This window comes from Equus asinus, chromosome 11, assembly GCF_041296235.1.
Source record: "Equus asinus isolate D_3611 breed Donkey chromosome 11, EquAss-T2T_v2, whole genome shotgun sequence".
In the NCBI taxonomy this organism is placed as follows: Eukaryota; Metazoa; Chordata; class Mammalia; order Perissodactyla; family Equidae; genus Equus; species Equus asinus.
In genome coordinates this window covers 79382732-79400874 of record NC_091800.1, presented here as the reverse complement: position 1 = coordinate 79400874, position 18143 = coordinate 79382732, and the positions used below count along the sequence as shown (strand labels likewise).

At 39.1% G+C, this 18143-nt stretch overlaps 1 protein-coding gene across 2 annotated transcripts in view; it reads left to right on the top strand.

Moving 5' to 3' along the window:
• NALF1 (NALCN channel auxiliary factor 1) overlaps positions 1-18143 on the top strand; it is a 615953-nt gene that overhangs the window by 321380 nt on the left and 276430 nt on the right. The window lies entirely within an intron of this gene.

Genomic DNA, 18143 nt, shown 5'->3' with positions numbered 1-18143 from the left:
TGTGAGAATTGGCATGTTAAGATGTTTTACATAATAATTGTTAGCACATAATGTCAGTACGACAACACTGAACACACTTGAAAGACTTTAGGATTGGTTTTAGAACAACATTTTTATATATCAAACCACCTATAAAGAAAATTTTATTATTATAAGTTCATCCAGTATCTATTGTGCCTTCACTATATTTCCAATTGCATTTAGATATCACTATGCAAACAACTCATGAGATGATATTCGCTCTCCAGAGAGTTTTCAATATGGTAGGAAAACAAATTTATCTATATATAATTGAGATACTAAGATTTAAAAAAACTCACAATAATGTGGATATATCAAAGTTGATAACTCCCAAATTTATATGCTCAGCTCTAAATGTGAGACTCGTACACCCAATGACTTACTAAAAATCTCTCTTCGCGATCTCCATTTGGATACACAAGAGACACCTCAGGCTTCGGATATACCCAATGGAACTCTTAATGTCTACTTCCACAAAACTCACTCTTCTCTCAGTGTTCTCCAATTCTTCCTCATTACCAACTGTCGGGTCTCACACATGGAAGGCTAATGTGACTTTCTCTTTCTTTCCCTCCCACCTCCAATCCAGTCCATCAGCCAATCTGCCACCTTACCTTCACATAAACGGGACCCCGACCAGCTCTCACCTTCTGCCTGGCTGCTGTCCTCTCTCACCTGGACCACTGCCAGGAGTCATCTCTGAATGCCCTGATTCTGCTGTGAGACTCCTGCACAGCAGCTGGAAGGATCCTTTTTAACAACAAATCAGATCATGTGATTCCCTCTTCAGTCCTCAGCTTTCTCCACACTTAGGATCAAATGGACTCCTCTTTGCCGTGCAGACCACCTCCGCTGAACTCACCGCACTTTGGCCTCTCTAACGCCCTCCACATGCCCCACAAATGCTCCGTTCTCTCCACACTTCTTTTGAACTTGCTGTAATGTCTGCCTGGAACATTCTTCCACATATTCGCATGATGCTGTCCTCACCCAGGCATTCCTCTGCTCCCTCACTGCCACCTGCACAGAGCTCTGTCTGAGCTCCAGTCGTCCTCTGTCCCCTGGCACATGTAATTCTTCTCCATAGTTCTTACAGCTTCCTGCAGTCATGTCAAATACACACCAGTTTATCCACGCATTGTGTGTTTCCCCTGCTATAGCCTAGCCTCTGTGAAAGCAGGGACTTCCGTCTGTTTTGTTCAACACTGAATCTCTGGGGCCTACAGCAGGGCCTGGCATATGTAGGCATTCGATAAGCATTTGTTGAATGGACAGAGGTATAGGGAGGGGGTAACTAGACGTGGGGCTCCAAGCAGCTTTACCCAGGATGACCTTTCTCCCTAGACATGAAGAATGACGGGAGAGGGCCAGTTACGATGGTGCCAGATGTAGTGAGGAAGTCAAAACAGGGAGAAAGGCCTGAGTGAAAGGCTATGTTGTACTCGATAAAAATATGAGTTTTGGGGTGAGGTTAGTGCATAGTATAAAATTGAGAAACTAAGTTAAGGTCAGATTTTGGAGAGGGCTTAAATATTGCTATCAGGAACTTTGGACTTTAGGTTATAAACAACATGCAAATCCTTTCAGGAATGTGAGAGTGAATAGTGACGTAATTAGGCCTTTTTGATAATCAATTAGTTGTCTTTTAAAAACTTTGCGATGAATAATAACAGCCACTCAGGGTCAACTAAAATATTGGTCTATTTTGCCTTATCACATCTGCCATCTGCCTCTGAGGATGAACCATGCAGGAAAACTAAATGGATGAGCTGGCCTGGCCGAGGGCAGCCTGTGGACGAGGCCGAGAGAGAGGGCTTGCCCCACCTGAAGGCGTTACATTCAGTTTTATTTTTTTATACTTGGAGTCAAACAGCACCAGCGTGCAGCAGGATTCACCTGAGGTCTCTGAGCCTGCAACGATATTCTCCAGGTTCAAGTCAACTAACTCGGGGGCCAACCCCCGGGCTGGATGCGCCTCCGAGCACGTGCCTCCAAGCACGCGCCTCCGAGCGCGGGCTGTGCTCAATGCATCTACTACCTGTCAGCCACTAAATGCGTATTTTCACAAATACAGAAGTGAGCAAGCTGCATCTCCATGTTTATAGATACCTTTGAAAAGCAAAAATAGCCAAGTAACAATATCAATTTTAATTCATCTGTATTTTTCTGAAAGCATTAGGAAGTCAAATTTCACCAAAAAACCCCGTAAATATAGGAGAGGAGAAATCTAAATTTAACCATGTATCTCCTTTCACTTTTATCTCATGTCTGAAAAGATTTGTAACATTCTAGAATTTATTGTTTAAATGGTTATAAGAAGCATGACGTCCTACAGAGATTTTAAAAAGGAGAGGAGCTGGGGCAGTCCCAAGAGGTGGGCTGAGGAGCTCCGGGCCCCGGGAAGTGACCTGTGGTAATGGAGTCAGGTGGGAACAGGTGGGCTCCCACAGAGGCCAGTTCTTATCAAGGCCATTGCATTCCTTATTTTATGATCTTAGATGAATACCTTCTATGCAGCTCACTCTTCTAAATTAATAACAACTGAGCTGTGCAATAACCCATCCCTTTAAATCAAAATCTCCCAGGGGACTTAACTTAGAAAAGCGTAAAGGAGATTTAAATGTATTTGCTAAAGGGTGGGTGCTGGACAGATGAAGGGGAGCCTGGAAGACTCAGACCACTCTTCAAGGCCTTTTCTAAAAAACAAAAATGATATTGACTGTATTTTTCTAATTTTCACACTATCAATACGAGGCATTCTCAGAGTGTTTTTCTCCCATTTATATTTTCATAAGGATCTCTAAAATATTAAAAAAGAAGGAAGTCTTAATATTTGTCACTAGAGATTATGTGTCCTTTGCACTCTTGACCTTACGAGGCAGGTACTCAGAGTAGAAATAGATTGCTCTCCTAACAGTTTGGGCCTAGAAATAATCTGTCTTGTTCTAGGTCAAATAGAGTCTGCAAATGACAAAAGATTTATGCAGTCCTTTTACATTCCAGGGGATTCTTACTGCCTCCTCCCAAAGAGAGCCCCAAACCATGATCGTTTTGCATTTATTCATGCGAAAAGCAATGAAAGGCCCTTCAGAAGTTCCATCTTTTCAGTTGGATAGATCAATTGTTAGTTGTTCCTATTTTACATCAAAAAGATTTCTTCACATTAAGGAGTGCCTGAAATCATGTATTTCATAAGATGGAAGGACGCAAAAAAAAAAAAAAAAAATCCTTTCTCTCCTGTTTTCTAGTAAATCACTGCTTCATTTATCCTCCTTAAACCATCACATTCAACAGAAAGTAGAAGTCTGTTCCCATCAGTGGTCAGCTTAAATAATTCACACACCTTTGCTTAAAATTGTGTGAGGAAACTGAGTTGGTAAATGCATGAAATCACGTCTACCTAATATGTTTGACATTCTGAAAATGGAGCTTCTCTGTAAACTTTAGTTTATTGAGTCACTGGACAAAATATTTGCTATTACAGCAGCTCAGTGCTTAGCAGACATCTTCATGCCGAGAGAAATGACACAATGGAAATTATAAAAAACTAACACAACGGAAAAAATCAGAGTCACAGCAAAGCGATCTTAGGCGTACAATGACATTTAAGATGTAGTTTTTACAACCACAAAAACAAAGTAGTGGGGTATTTTTGTATCCCTGTTCACTGTAGAATTTATTTATGTGAAACTGTTAAACCTTCTTTACTCTTGCTGACAAGCTCTATTGTAAACCTCTAGCCTTATACGTAATAATTGATACAGTTGACCTATAAACTGTGTGTGATCTGTTTTGATAGTATAGATAATTTTGATGCTATTTTTATATCTGACCTTTTAAATGCAATGTTAGGATGAGTTTTAAAGATAATGAGTTGCCTCAGAGAAACAATAGAGTTGTCTATCAATGTCGTATTTGAAAATAAAAAATAAAAATTGTACTAGATGAGGTAGATATAGGGTTAAAAAAGTCCAAAGTCAGTTACATCTCAACAAAAAGAGGAAGTGTACACCCATAAAAGAAATTCAGAATAATTAGAGAAGAACATGTCAAATTAGGAAGAACAGAAAAGACAAACCAAGGCACAAAGAAATAATTGTTCCGTTATTTTTTCCTCTGGTTTCTAAATCTCAGTCTTCTTTACAGTGTTCTCAATTTTCGGAATGATCCTGTCAAAATCACACATTATGAAGATAGCATGAAACAGTGATGTAAGCAAGAGCATGCGTGTGGCACATAACCCAAAATTTCCAAACGAAAATTACAACTCCCACTGCTTCTGAAAAAAAGTGACTTGGAAAAGACTGTATCATAGATAATCTTTAGGTATAAGACAGTGATTTAATCCTAATAGTTTGTGAACTCTGTGGCTCTATAATTCTCGAAATGTTTGAGAAAAAACTACTTTCAGTGTTCAAAGAATTTTCCTTTAACTGGTCTATATTAATGAGTTTTATGAAGTGATGGCGTATGAGGTTTTCTTTTTCCTTCTGGCATTAATTTATGGACTAAAATAAGTAAGATAACTACAGATCAGGCATCATCTCAGTTTTACCTCCAAGTGTGTTGGTCTTTTTTCTTTGCTGAAGTATAATTGTCGTTAGGGCTGCAACAAGGTCAGGTGTGTGTGTGATAGGTATGTACACACCTGCATACATATGTGATGCACCCTGATAATATTTTAAAAGTTCATTGCTACTACTCTTCCTACATATACCCATTCTCATTCAGTTGTTCTGAATGAAGACCGCTCTAACTGTTCTCCCACAGATGTTTTTGGATTCACCTGAAAGAACCTCTTCCAGCTTTGACTGTCTGGCAATTGTCAGGATCAATGCTTTTATTTTTCTTGTTGAAAAAACTTAGTTTCATTGTTAAAATAATAATAGCAGCAAGAACAAAAAACAAATTCCTGTCTAATTTTTTCATAATCTATGTGTGTTCACTCATTTTCCCTTCCTTCATAATTGAGATAGTCTCATTTGCGAGGCGTCTCTAGGTCTGAACTTACTTCTCGATTCCACGTTCTTCTCCTAATGTCTTCTTCCCACCATTTTCTCTTCTTAAATTGCAGCAATAAATCTTACCCTTTGATCATTAGTCATCATCTTCCCATCTCTCTTTCTGCACAAAACTTGCTTACCTTCCAAAAGCACTGCCCAAATTCAATTGACTTTTAGAAACCTGAAGCCATTTTTAACAATGATCAGGAAGCAGACGTCTCCAGGGCTTTCTTGTTTTCCCCAACATAAATTGTTCCTATTCTCCCACACTTCTCTCCCAAGCCCTTCAAATTCTTCTGTAGTTCTTGTCATGAGTGCAACAATGGGAATCTTCCTTTGAGTTTTCTACTGTCTAACACATTTTACCTGCCTGACTCCTCTTAATATGTAATTAATATTTTCCCTGCTCCTTTCTTCGGATATAGGAATAATTCCATCACCAGAAACACCTTTCTTCATTCTTCTTTGTTGTTTACGCATAGATTCTGTGTACAGGATTTGTTTTATGTGATATCTCTTTAATTAGATATTAAATATCTTGTCCATTCTAACATCAGATCAATAAAGTAAACTATCAGATCTGATTGGGTTCCTCTTATTTCTTTGGGATAGCAGTCAGGACTTGGGAGGCAGCCAAACAAGACGATTACGTTTCATAAAATAGTATTCTTTTCTTACAAATGCAAAGATTCTGATGATCAGGAAACAGATAAAGTTTATAATTACTGACTTTATCTGCATGCATGTGGTAGATCTGCTGATTCATGATTTAGTTGTTTGGTTCTATTTAATTGTCAGATACAATAAAGACACATTTAATCATCATTAATTAAAGGCCTCCACCTACAGGAGGTGTTGTAAGCATGTGAAGATACGTGAGGCTGGGCTCCTGACCCTGCACTGTCTATTGTTGATGAGGAAGATTTGCATACACACAAGCATCTAGTATACCAATCAAATTACAGGAAAGCTATATCCAAAGTGCTGTGGGGACACTGAGGATTATTAATTTTGATTGCTCTGATTGCAATAAAGGCAAAAACCTTTGTTGATGGAGTAGCATTGAATATAGCTCTGAAATCATCTAGAAAGATATAATTGCAGGAAAGTGTACATTAAGGGAGGGGGTCACTGACACAGCCTTGATGATCAGAATGACCACCTTTGTGGGGAGACCAGCTAGGATACAGCTATCACAGACAAAATGGAAACATGACAGCATTATAGATAATCAATAATCATACACATGTTATTGCTTTAACAAAATTATGAAACATTGGTGGTTTATTAGAAATGACATTATTCTGTATTATTAACTTTTCTGTTATAAGAATTTGAATATTTAATATTTAAATAAAACAAAGGCACTAATTAACAGTGTCAATAGTAATTAAATAGTAGGACTAATTAATCAAATATGTATGATAAAATATAGCAGTATTCTTATAATATTTCTTTCTGTTCTTAGATATAGCTATTTATTTTAATGGTTTAAACTCTCCAGTGAATGTTTAAAATTCATAGGCTATATTATAGTGCATTCTCTTTCTCTCTCTTTTTTTTTGTGAGGAAGATTTGCCCTGAGCTGACATCTGTGCCAATTCTCCTCGATTTTGTACGTGGGTTGCTGACGAGTGGTAGGTCTGTGCCTGGGATCCCAACACGTGAACCTGGGCTGCTGAAGCAGAGTACCCTGAACTTAACCACTAGGCCACAGGGCCAGCCCTCATAGTGTATTCTTAACGTTGATAAATATAAGAATTTTAGAAAAGAAAATATATAAAAATAGGACTAATTATACCTATATTTAATAAAAATTAATAGTGACATGTTGCTTTCTGTTCCATGGTACAGTAGGATATTTTAATCTTTGTTTTCTTTTCCAGTAATGCTTCTCTGGGCTGCCTGCAGCTGTCAGGGCATCCTCCTCTTCTCTGTGTGGTGGTAAATTGAATACACTCAAACATAAATTTCACTTTGACTTGCAGCTCTGCTCTTATCAGACTCGCATGACACTGATTCCTGGTGTCAGTTCTGTGTGATGACATTAAGCTAAATATCCTCTCAACGACGACTTTGGAGCACGAGATGCTTAGGATTTTACTTACTAACAACAGCAACAGCAGGTCTTAGACTTGTAGGAATTAACTTCCAGCTCTCTGAAAATGTCCATCTACTCTGTATCTGCAGGCTTGTTTTGGAAGGCCAGCTGTTTGTCAGTTAGGTCCTTTGCATATATAAATTCATCATACCGGCTATCTATGCCTAAAATCTGACATTGGTAAACACTCTAAAGCACATTGGATGGCATCAGAGGCTAAACAGCTCTTTTTTCAGGGAACATACTTTTGAAGCACGAGGGTAATTTGAACTTATGAAATTAAAGTTGGTTTCCAAATACGTTACGATTTTAGTAAAGAAATTGAGAGAAGACTGTTTAATTTGTTTGCTCTTTTCTGGTAATTGTTTTTTAATTCTTAAGCAGTCTTGTTTCAAAAAAATAAGTCATTTTTTTGCTGTTGAGTTTTCATCACAGCCTACACAGAGCTTTGAACAACTCAGGTGTAGTCAGTTTATCCCTTTCCAGGCTCCTTCTGGCCTCTTCAGAGGGCATCAAACAGTTTTGGAGGAGCAGCATACACACTTCTGTTTTACTGTAATCATTTTCTCCATTCCCATTCCCAGTGTACTTCCGAATTAGTGAAAGATCTCCTTGTTTCTCACACTTTGAAAGTATAATCTTACAGCAGGTCAACATTTTAGCATCTTTCCTATGGCTGACAATAATAATAACCATCTCGTCTATGGGTGCCCTCTCGTTCCATAGCTGTGAATCCAAAATATCTCATTAAATACTTCTTCATGTTTTGGGGTGACTGCACAGTGACCAAAACTTTCACTATGAAAACCTCAGCGTCACAGGGAAGCAAATCGCAGCCCATTTAGCAGTGTTGTATGCAAGGTGCACAGGACATTTGAAAGGTAATTTTTTGTGGGGGAGAAGGAGGGGTATACCATTTATAGTCTGAATGGAGTTTGCCAAAATTTATATTTTGCTTTCTGCCACATATGAAGATAGACGAGCAAAGTCTAGTTTGCTTTTGGACAAGGTATGAACAAGCAACAATTTTTGTTTTATGTTTTCTGCACTTTCATTAAAATCATCATGGAAATCAAGATGACAATTTCAAACTACTTTTCAGAGCAAAGTGCCTGTGAGCTACAAAAACCATTTTTGACATTTTCGTTGCTGTGGTTAAACACATCGTCTGAAATACTACAGAAAGCATGACTATTAGTAAGATCTGACAAAATCAGTTCTGTGTTGTAAGAACCAACACATCTGTTGTCACAATCTTCCCTTTTGTTCAACCACGGAACATTTTAGTTGCAACATCTGATTCAGGAAACATAACTTTACTGAGTTTTATTGAACCATCAAGAGAATGATATGATAATATATGTTCATTTGTGCAGTACGCACAAACTAATTCCATGACTGCTATGTTTCCCTGAGTATTAGTGTCCTTGGGGTAAACAAATCTTTTGATTGATTTAGAAACATTTGTCTATCTTATGCAGATTTGGTTTCCATATGCACTTTCACGCCACCTTCTCTCCCTCGTGCCAACCCAAATTCTTTCCCGTGTGTTGTGAACTATGGTCTTTTTTGGTTATTTACCTCCCTAATCCAGCTGTGTGTGTCCTTCCATCTGCCATTAAAATAACATCATCATTTAGTCTTCTTTTTCAGTGATATCTGGGTCACGCTGCCTTGGTGTGATCATTCTTGATTTCACTATGTAAACTCTTAGGAAACATGGTCATAATACTCATCATGTTAAAAATTAAACCAGTACCATCTTGATACAAAGCACAATCGTTAAGCCATGGTGAAAACAGGCAGACTGTTGAAACTCATGATCTATGCACTTAGGTTGCATCAGTCAGAGTGGAGCAGTAACGGATGATCCAACACTGCGAACCACAGATCATGGAAGTCAACATCAGCAATCCAGGAGAAAGAGCAGGGCCGACCGGGGAAGACAAAGCATCTATACCACATACACTTGAAACCGAAAACAGTGCTGCCTTCAGCCCTTATTTTGGGGCTGACATTGAAGTTCTGTACTTTCCTCCAGCCTTCAGCACTCGTTGCCTATGATTGACTTCTTGAGTTTCACATCCTGGGAGGCGTTTCCTGGGATCCAAGACTTTCCCAGGCAGAGTAGGATGCTTGGCTTGGTCAACCTGACAATTTCTGCATCTTGATTGCTTGGCAGTAGGAAGCTACACTAACAGTTTGAAGTCCCACAAAAAGACACTGGTTCTTTTAGCTTAAGTCTTTGCTGTCTGCTAGAATGCAGGTATCACAAAGAGATGTGAAATGTGAAGATTGCCTTATCATGAATGAGTTTGCAAGAGAATGAAGCATGAGATTGAAGGAGCCCTTTGAGTGAAGTGGTTTATGGGATGAGTTGAGCAAATCATCCATAATTCTAGAAGGGGGATCTGGGAGTATGATGGACAAACTTTCCTACCTCAAAATGTTGCCTATGGTTCTTTTCCTTCTAAGGCACCTTGATATCTTCTGGGTTTTTTTTTTTCTTTAGAAGCAAATTTTAGCATAAAGAGGAGAATATGGAATCTCCAGCTAAAAAGCAGCTGGCCTTAGGAATGAGGATGAACTCACTTAAAGTCAATTCAACCTGAAGATTAGAGTAAATTCCAGCTCCTGTACTAGTCAGGGATGACTAGCACAAAGTCCAAAATTAAGATTTGGTTTTTGTCCTTATAAAGGGGAAGCAAATATTAGTCAAAGAACTGCACACAGAACATTAAAAATCCAGCTGTAATAAGTATTCCAGAGGACAAGTGCATGGTTTTGTGAGGGTGTAATACAGGGCAATTGATCTGGTCAGAAAGACCAAGAAAGGCTTATCTGGGAAGAAGACCACTGAGCTGATAGCTGAAGAAAGATTAGAAGTTACTTAGGCTAGAGGATTCAAGTTAGGCAAAAAGAACATCATGTGCAAAGGCCCTGAGGTGGAGAGCATTATACTGTTTTTGAGGAACTGAAAAAAGTCCAGTGCGGCAATAGTGATAGAGAAGGTGGGCCTGGTACAAATAGAAGCTAGTGGCTTGGCAGAGGTTATTCCTCTGTGCTTAGTTGAAATTTTGGGTATGTCGCTTTATTCTGTTTCTTTTTTTCCCTTTATCAAGAAAGTCAACAGGCTCCTCCTTACATCAAGTCATTTCTATCTGGAGCTACTAAAGAGAATAATAATGCCTCTACTTTTCTCTCTCTCTGCCTGTTGATGCTAGCTACCCTAGCCATGAAATCAATCTGTCCTTTTACTGCCAAAAATAGATCATTCTCTCTATGCAGATTCTTGTAATCACTTTCTCCCATCAGTTCAACCATGGCAAGGGGTAAACACTGGTCCTATATGAATATTCTTTTGATTATGCATCATATTCACCTCTTTTTATCAATATATTAAATATTAAATGCCAAATCATATCAACTTTCAGAACCGCACTCAATCGTTAGACTTATTTATGGATGAGCAAAATAGTTAAATACTGACGAAACCAACCAATAAATCTTCTACATAGTCCATAGTTTCCTCCAGCATTTTTGTTTTATTTTTATCTGCTTTTACCCCCAACCCCTCGGAACACTTCTATTTCTTTATTTCTAAATGTTCCTAACTGTATTTTGCGGCAGTCTCTGCACAGGTGGAATAAACACACCAGTTTCTGCTGTAAAAACTAGCTGATGCCCTTCCACCCACCGAGACTCCAAACCAGACTGTAAGATGGCCGCAGAGCCAGGCAAGTCTGACCCACCTGCTTCTAAGACTCCACAGAATACAAGTAAAAGGCTCAAAACAAATTTTACTCTGCCTCATTTCTTTCCTGGTGCAAATGGTTCCAAATAACGCTTTGTCCTGCCCATTCCTTGCCATTTTCAGCTCACCGGACAGAACTGAGCCTTCACTTAGGATAGCCTCTTTACCACCCTGAGTTTTTTTCCTCATACATAAAATGGAAATGATAATAATCTTTCCTGAATATCAGGGCTATCATGAGAGGATATAACCAAAAAGATAAAATAATGGTTATGAAAGCACTTCGAACAATTCTAAAGATTACAAAATGGTGGCTCATCCTCTATTACATAAAATTCCAGTGATAAATTCCAATTCAGCCATACTTGTTCTTAATAACAGATTGCTCCATTTTTCATAATTATGCTACATATTAATAACACTGTGAAGTCATTTCAACAGCTGTCTCTTTTTGGTTGCAGATGTTTTATCCTCAAAGAAAATGAAATTGTGTATTTTTTTTCTCTTGGAGTTTTAATTGAACTGGTTTTGAAACTAAATAACTACAGAAATATCTATTGTCGCCTGTCCGTGAAGTACATCCATTAGCAAGATCTTCTAAGTTCATCTTTTTTAACACACTTTGTTCCTTTGATATCTAAGAAAACATGCTACTTGCAGACAGTAAGGAACAGGTAGAAAAGTGGGAGGGAAACAGCCAATTATAAAAATTCTGTGAATTGCAGTCCTGGTGTTATGGATAGGCTATTATAACAAGCCATTGGGGAGGACACGCAGGCCTCTTTGAGGAGGTGACCCAGGCAGTGAGGTTTTATAGAAGAGAAATGTGAGGAGGCAATGGTGCAGAGGAAAGCCCAAGAAAACCTGCAGAGGCAAGAGTAGATAATTGAGTCTTCAGACCATCAATCGAGTACTATTTCTGGTGCCATCAATCCTCTGTGTCAGGGTAAGTTTAAGACAGGCCTGTAAGAATAAGGCCAAAATACATTTGGAGACTACCAGAGGCCTTAAAGGGTGTATGAGCCCAGACATAATTACAATAATTATTATCACTTGAAATAATTGATCCTATCATTCCTTCACTTTGGCTCATTTTATCTGTTGTCTTGAGCTCCTTTCCTTTCTACAGTAGTGTTTATAAGAATGAATTAAATGCGTGCTACAACTGGCAAACTATTTCATGTTTACTGAAAACTTAGGGAGTTTTCTAAGGAGGGGGTTTGTGTGTCTAGATGGCAGGAGTAAGTGGGAATGTGGAGCAGTTAAACAGAAAATTACGTATGGGGTAAACTGCAGGCAGGTGAGACGGATCAGCAGTATTTCTGATGTGGTTATTTTGATGACTTCCAAATTCCAGTTATTATTTCTGCCTCTTCCGGTTGCATCTTTAATTTAGTCTTTGCAGGAGTAGAAGGATAGGGCCACGCTAACTCACCGGGACCTTTTTGGAACTGGACCAAGGATGCCCTTCTGGTGGGCTCAGCCCTGGGTGGTGGACTACCTTTTGCTCTCTTGGCAGCAAACCCTAGGCCCTCCAAAATGGTAAATTCAACTATGAATGCAGAATTCTGTTCTCCTCTGGAAACCATGCCTTCTCTGCAGATATCATTCATTTTTCCTTTCATTCTCAGACTTGGAGTTAATCACCTAGACAGATCTCTTGCAATGTCTGTCATTCCTTATAACTGACAAAGTCATTTGTATGTGACCCTCAAGGGAGAAGCGGAGAAACTCATCAAGCCTCCAAAACGTTCTGAATCGCAGTTCCCAGTCCGCCATCTCCACTCTACAAAGCGTCCTTTTCGGTAGTTCTGTCTTGATTAGGTGTTCTGCTGTGCTGTGAATCGGCTCAGGATATTTTCTCTGCCACAGTGTTCTTTTTTATTTCTTCTTAAAACAAACATCTCCAGTAATCCACTGGCTTGTTGGACTCAGAAGGCATGTATTATATAAGCCTTTGAGGTAGAGAGTTGTATTGCCTTTTTAAGTTGAGTATGTAAGACAGATGGCTCAATTTTGCTGAGGTGAAACATAAGCTGGGGTGGGGACATGGGTGCCCTGGTTCTTGGAAACTTTGGGTCTAGTCAACACTGGAAGGTTTCTTTACAGAATATACAGGAGTTGGATTGAATTGATTATATGTTTTTATTAGTCTCTCAAGTACATTATATTACCATTTACCATTTTGTTATGCTGCAGTGTATTTCTACATAATCAGCTTGGCAAGTAAACCCCAAGTGAGTGATGCGCACATAAATAATGGTACCCTTTTTTAAATGTGACATCTTGTGCAGAAATAATAAAATGGTCCACAGAGTTTATCAAATGGATATACATTTCCAACACTGTGGATCTGCCACACGGCATAAATGTGTGCTAAATGAATGAAATTGTTCTTTAAGTACAGAAACTTTTCACACTCTTGATCATAAATCCCCTATTTTTTCACCAAGGCCTTCTATTTATTTGTAGGTACCTTATCAACAGTGTGTTCACTGTCCAAAAGAATAAGACATATCCAGATACCTGGAAACCTGCTTCTCAGGTCTGTCTGTCCGGAGTTGTGTGGAAAATTACCTGAGGTGTGTTCACTCCTAGTCACGCCAGATAATTTTCCATCACTAGTATTGTCCATCCAGAATTGGAAGTCTATACATTTAAAAATAAGCCATTTTTTGAGTTGCTACAAACATTTTGGGGGCTGTGTGTGTGACAGTAGGTAGAACGTGATGCTGGTCACCTATAGATGGTCTCAAACTAACCGAATAATGTTGAGAATAGTCTTCATGCTGGGCCTCAGGAACACATGGAGAATCCCCCACAAGGTTACTGTGCTTGAGGAATTTATGTTCTATCTTCCCATTATTTTCTACTTATCTATAATCACCTCTCTCCTTATAAGTTGGTACAGGCCTCATGAAAATTTAGGATTCAGGGGGCTGGCCCAGTGATGTAGTGGTTAAGTTTGCATGCTCTGCTTCTGCGGCCTGGGGTTCGCAAGTTCAGATCCCAGGCGCAGACCCAGCACTGCCTGTCAAGAGGCCCTGTGGCAGCATCCCATGTAAAACACAGGAACATTGGCACAGAGGTTAGCTCAGGGCCAATCTTCCTCAAGCAAAAAGAGGAAGATTGGCAACAAATGTTAGCTCAGGGTCAAATCTTCCTTAGGAAAAAAATAAATAAAATAAAGCAAAAAATAAAATTAAGATTCAGAATCTTTATGAATAGATTATTTTTAGGCCTGTAGTGTCAAGTTTACTCTTTATACAGAGCATATTAAGGAAACAGTTGTAATAGATCTCAAAAAGTTTAACTATCTCTAAGAAAACATGATAAAAAATCGACCTCCTTGGGCATCCAAAGACGCAGAGTTGAGATATAGTGTGATAATGAGGGAATGAAGGGGAGGAAGAAAATCCTGTGTTCATTTTCTTCCCCCTCAGGAAAATTCCGATTGGACAGAGGAGGTGAGAAAGTAAAAAGGAAACCTCCTTGTGTGTGCCTTCTGTGCCTGGGCTTCCCCTGCGATTTTCACTGAGACCGGGGCCCTCTTCCCCAGGTCACCAGTAAGAGCAGCCTAATTTACGAGCACAAGGCCAGGAAACACCTCAAGACATAGGCAAGAGTTGTCTTCTCGCTCCCGTGAGTCCAGCCTGCTCCCCGCTCTGAGAGACCTGGGCATTGAGTGAATGGGAAGGTTTTGATTATGGCTTAATAAGCAAGCTTCTTCTTTGTAGACTCTTGTGCCCCTGGTCTCCTTCCTATGGCTCTTCCTATAATCTTTGCCCCAATAATTCCTCTCTGCTGCTATTACCTTTAATCTGTGGTTTAACAACTGAAAACTACTCATTCTTTTCTCTGCATCAGTTTTTAATTATCAGATGAGTCTAGATAACTAGTCCATTCAGATCAAGTCTAAAGAAAAGGCTCATTTGTGAATCAGCTTAGCTCCCTTACAATCCATGTGGGCAGAGGGTCATTCTCACATGTCTGAAGTTTGGGCCAAGTGGGAACTGAGCCTTCTGACAATTGGTAAATATTTTGGGTGCTCAGCTTTGTGCCTGAGGTTGAGCTAGATTCTAGAGACAAGCTGGGGATTAAATACATGGGAGCTGCAGGATTTGGCAGGGTCAGGGGTAGAGGAGGAGATACACGTAGGACAGGACAAGCAAGTTCACAAATGTGTGAACGATTATACCTGTTTTCGGTGCTGTGAGAGCATGTAACAGGGAAGTCTGTCGTGGTCCTCAAGGATGTAATTATCTTGGAGTCAGCTATAAGAGACGATGGGAAGGCAGAGCGAGATCATTTGTATGTGCAAAGCTCCCCCTCACCCCGATTCCCTTCCAGAGGGAGCATGGTGTTTTGGGAGCTGAGAACAGGCCTCATAGCCAAAGATCCTGAATGCATGTAAAAGGTTTCAGGGTTCAGTTAAATTTTAGGTAAACATCATACTAAATGGTTGCAGCAGTTGTGTACAGAGGCATCTATATTTCTACTAGAGCAATTGTTCATTTGTGTATTCGGTAAATAGTTAACTGAAAATTCTCTGCAAACTTGTCTCTCTCCTGGGTACTAGGAATGTAAAAGTGGATGAGGCCCAACCTCTGCTTCTTCCCAAGCTGTTAAGTCCCTAAAGTATTTATAATTCCATCATTGAAGATCTGACAGTAAATAAGATGTGTGAAATGTACTACAGTTAATGTGGAGGAAGGTGGAGTCCTCATCTAAAAGGTAATGAGACCCATTCAGATGTTTGCCCTGCAATGAACTGCCCTGCACTGGTGGGTCCTTCTTACAAAGCAAGAGGACCGATGTCACTGCAGACTCTGGAGCTTTAGAATGCTGGAAAACGTGAAAGGAGCTCGTGGGATCCAAGTACTCAGCTTGCTGCAGCTCTAGCAGAAGTGCCAGTAAGTGTCTAATTAATTTTTACTAATTGGCAATCACTGAGAGAGGCAGCAGTGAAATGCCTGCCCTCCTCTCCAAAAGGAACGCAGACACACACAGTACAACTGGCAAAGCCTTCATTACTGGGAGGGTAACAATTACCCATGAAACCCTGCTTCGTAACCCTCATATCATAGCTGCACGTTTAGGAGATTTGCTGAAAAATATGATCTTTTTCAAGCTCTATGTGAGTTAACCAGAGTTTATGAGGCTAGCAAGTCCTGCGAGGGTATAAACAGAAGCAGATTTTGATATCCCATCATGTTCCACTGGTCAAGTACTTTGATCACTGCGAACACCCTACAGACAAATACTCTGCAACCGTGATTCCTCCGAGAGGCTTTCAAACTAAAATGGATTGTTATGTGTGTGAACTCCAGTTTCGCTGCAGACTTCCTCTGCTTGCATGTCCGTGGAGTTCTGATTCGAAAAATAGCTGTTGCCTTCTGCTGCTCGTAAGAGAGCTGTTCCTAGCACTTCCTGGCGCCCTTCTACGGTTTAGAACTCTGCACAAACATCAAAATGTCTTAGGAATTTCTCCCCTCTTCGTCTTTTCCCGCCACCTGCTAAGTGTGCTATATTGCATGCAGGAAGTTAATGAGAGCTGTCAGTGGATTAGAAACATTTATTTGTAGGGGCATCATTCATTCAACAAATATCTATGAGCTGGCGTGAGAAATCTGAAGCTGGGTCAAAAGAAGCCTTGTTAGAGCTTTGCTGTTTCTTCATTTATCCTTGATGAGGGAGAAGAAAAAAGGAGAAAGAAGATGGAAGTCCCTCTCAGTCCACAGCACCTGCTCTTCCTCTTCCAAACCGGTTCTCCTTGCCAAGGGCTTATGAGGATTTCAAAATACAGAAGAATAATTTAAATTTCAGACATCTAATGTGTTCTTATGATTGAAAATATGGCCATTCCCTAAAGCAATTTTCCAGAAAGTGTTTATAAAGCGAGAGAGTCACAAATGGACGCAAAACGAGTTCAATTTGATATTGAATATAGAATATGCAGGAAAAAATAGAGAATTTATTTTTTCTAGAACTGCTGTAATATATAGGGATATTGGACACATATTTCTTTACTACAATTACCTTTCTACTGTCAGCGAGCCATAATGAATGATGATTTTTATTCCTTTTGGCGCTCTGACACTGTGCTATAATGGTCTGAGGGAAAAAGAAGGAGATTTTAGAGGTAAGAAATTAGCATTTAATGTTGGCTTTTCCATTTACTTGTTATGAGACTGTGGATAAAGCATTTAATCTCCAAAATTGTGAAAAGAGTGAATATTAATAATAATAATAATACCGATAGTACCTATTGCTTAGAATTTTTGTGAGAATCTTATGATTATATATATACATGTATATATTCTTAAAAAAAACTTTTTCTAAACACTAAAGATTTCTTAGCTACTATATTTATACTTCTAAAATTGCTGTTCTTTTTAATATTACAGTGTTGTAATGTCACAAGTGTAAGAGCTTAAAAATTAGATTCCAGGGGCCAGTCCGGTGGCGCAGCAGTTACGTTTGCACATTCCACTTCGGTGGCTTGCGGTTTTCCGGTTTGGATCATGGGTGCAGAGATATTCACTGCTTGTCACGCCATGCTGTGGCAGGTGTCCCACATATAAAGTAGAGGAAGATGGGCACGGATGTTAGCTCAGGGCCAATTTTTCTCAGCAAAAAAAAAGAGGAGGATTGTCAGCAGATGTTAGCTCAGGGCTAACCTTCCTCAAAAAAAAAAAATTATATTCCAAGTTGAAGCTCCAATTCCTTTCTATGTAAATGTCATTCTCACCTAATGTAATAATAATCATTGGTTCAAAGCACTTTGAATACAAATTGCATGGTTTAAAAAATTATTCGATTCCTAAAATAATCTGAAGTTTATTTTGTCCTGTGGGCCTCCTTTGAACACCTAGATTTGTGTTTGTAGATAAAAAAGGTAAAAAATCTCCTTTATAATCATTGCTTAATTGCTTTAATAAGTCAGATTTCTATGTTACAGGTGGAAATCTTATTAATGAAAATCAAACATACATTGCATTTCATCAAACCAAACATACTATTAATTACAAGACTAAGAAAAAAAACAGAACATGAAAATATGACAAGCTATTGATTTTATTACATGACTAGAGTACAGAAATGTTAAGATGCAGTAAGTAAAGTAGTCTTAGAATCAAAGAAGTTTGGGATGTGAAATGAGATTTATGTGCATTTAATCTAAGTTAGCTAAAGCATTCATTATTGCTGATTAAACAGTGTTCATCCATTCACTAACTGATAGACATTGAATAAGCTTGCTATG